The following is a 2,677-nucleotide window of genomic DNA, read 5'->3' on the forward strand; positions in this document are numbered from 1 at the left end:
ACGAGTTCAGGAAGAAATATTTAGCACTTGGCATTCCATTGGATACACGCGAAAATTTATTATAGTACATTGACAGTTTACATTCATATTTACAACATACATTATTGATGTTTAATCCTGATGACTTTGTTGAGGTGTGTTTTCAAGCCATACATATTGAATCAAGTGGCAGACCATTCAAGTTTTCATTGAAATCATCTAAACAGTTGGAAATCAAGGAGTCCAAAGAGAGAAAGAGAAAGAGTATCTCGAAGGGAAAGAGATCAATGACAGCTCAGAAAGAAAGTGGAAGACCTAATTGTACTCATTGCCAGAATATCGGACATGATGAAGCCAAATGTTGGAAACTTCACCCAGAACTCAAACCAAAGAAGTTCTAGAAGAAGAAAGGTGAAAAGGAGGCTAATACAACAATCCAACAAGATTTGGGCTCCAACTTAGGCAATGAAAAGAAAATAACCGTAATCGTTTCGACAGGTAAAACTTCTGACATTGGTTCACGTTTTAGCACTTTTGCATCTTATTCAAACATAAATCATCTAAATGAGGATAAAATAGTTGAATTATTTCATATAAGGATAACTTAGAAGCACCAAAAAATAGATACATTGTTTGATAGTGGATCACATGCAAATTGAATATCTGAAGATTTACTTAGGAAATTGGTTTTGGAGACACATAATCATCCAAGACCATACCCATTAGGTTGGCTAAATAAAGAGACTCATATTAATGTCACAAAGTAGTGTCGATTAAAATTTTCCATCACAACCAATTACATTAATGGAGTCGATTTAGATGTGATTCGAGTAGACATATGTGGAGTAGTTCTAGGGAGTCCTTATCTCTATGATCGTGATGTTGTGTTTATAGGAAATAACATAAATATCATCTTACGAAATATAGAATTGAATACATTTTCAGGGAACATAAACTCAAAACACACTTGGATTTAGTTATTGTTAATCGGATGAAGCGATTAACAAGTTCAAGTAGGAGATATGTACTCGTGGTTATAAAAGAACAACATAAGGATCAACATGATGCTTTTTCAGGTTGTGAATCTCAAGTTAAAGATAGTTTGGTTAAAGTGGTAGAGTCTTTTCAAAGTCGATTTAGAGATCCAAAACATCTTCCTCCTAAATGGGAAATACAACATGAGATACAATTGAGGTCTGATGCCCCTCTTCCTAATGTCGGAATGTATCACATGTCAGTTATAGAGAACGAGAAAATAAAGAAACAAGTCCAAGAGTTCATTGAAAAAGGTTTCATTCGACCCAGTTCATCTCCATGTGGCTCAGCCATAATTTCGGTTCCTAAGAAAGACAGGACATGGATAATGTGTGTCGACTTTAGGACCTTAAACAAAATCACAATAAAAAATAGGTATCCTACTCCTAGGATAGATGATTTACTTGATCAGTTGAAAAATGTTGTCTATTTAAGTAAGCTGGATTTGCATAGTGCGTATCATCAAATTCCCATTGCAAAAAATGACATCTGGAAAATTGCATTCAAAACTAGGCAGGGAATATTTGAATGGTTACTAATGAATTTTGGTTCATGTAATGCTCCAACAACTTTCACGCGGCTTATGAATGATGTTTTCCACCCATAGATTAATAAATTTTTCATAATCTACTTAGATGATATCCATATTTTCAGTTCCAGAATGGAAGAGCATGCTAGGCATGCTAAGCAGGTTTTCGAAGTGTTGCACAGGGAAAAATTGTACCTTAAACTTTCCAAATCTATGTTTGGGAAAATTTCATTGAATTATCTTAGTTACATAGTTGGAGGTGGAAATTTGAAAATAGATCTAGCTAAAATCGATGTGATTGTTAAGTGGCCAAGACAACAGAGTGTGACAGAAGTTAGGAGTTTTCTAGGTGTAGTTCAATATTGGAGAAAATTTATTGCTCAGCTTTCTTTGATTTCATCACTCTTACATGCTTTAACATGTTCTAAAGTTTCCTTTCAGTGGGGAGGGAAACAACAAAAATATTTTGATACACTTAAGAATAAAATTGTCACAGTACCAACCTTAGCTTCACCAGATCTTCAACAACCATTCAAAACTGAAAGAGATGATAGGGGCTATGCAATGGGTGCAGTCTTAATTCAAAAAGGGAAACCAATTTGTTTTCATTCCGAAACTTTTTCTAAGGTAGTTATAAATTATACGACATATGATAAAGAACTGTTTTCTTTGGTTGAAAATGTAAAGAAATACAAACACTATTTAATGGGTAAGTAAACAATGATTCACACAGATCAACAACTGCTTCAGTACCTTCAATCTCAGTCTAAGTTGCAACAATCTTGTCATTACACATGGATGGGATTTCTTCAGCAATTTCACTTAGTAATTAAGTACAAGAAAGGTGTAACAAACAAAGTAGCGGATATGTCGTCTAGACCATCTTTAAATGCTTCAGTAGTTTTGCAGAATAGTTCTTTGCAACATGAAAGTTATATAGAACAATATAGTATAGATGTTGAGTTCAAAGATATTTATGAATCACTAACTCATGGAACTCAGGTAGAAGAAGTCAATTTTCATGTTCATGATAGGTTGTTATATCATCTGGGTAAGTTGTGCATACCACAGACAGAAAGGGCACATGTTATTCGGGAAGCACATTCTTCTCGCATTCCAAGACATTTTGGAGTA

The sequence above is a fragment of the Pinus tabuliformis genome, chromosome 3_2, assembly GCF_031772625.1.
Source record: "Pinus tabuliformis cultivar Carrire ecotype Pingquan chromosome 3_2, CPIR1, whole genome shotgun sequence".
Classification (NCBI taxonomy): Eukaryota; Viridiplantae; Streptophyta; class Pinopsida; order Pinales; family Pinaceae; genus Pinus; species Pinus tabuliformis.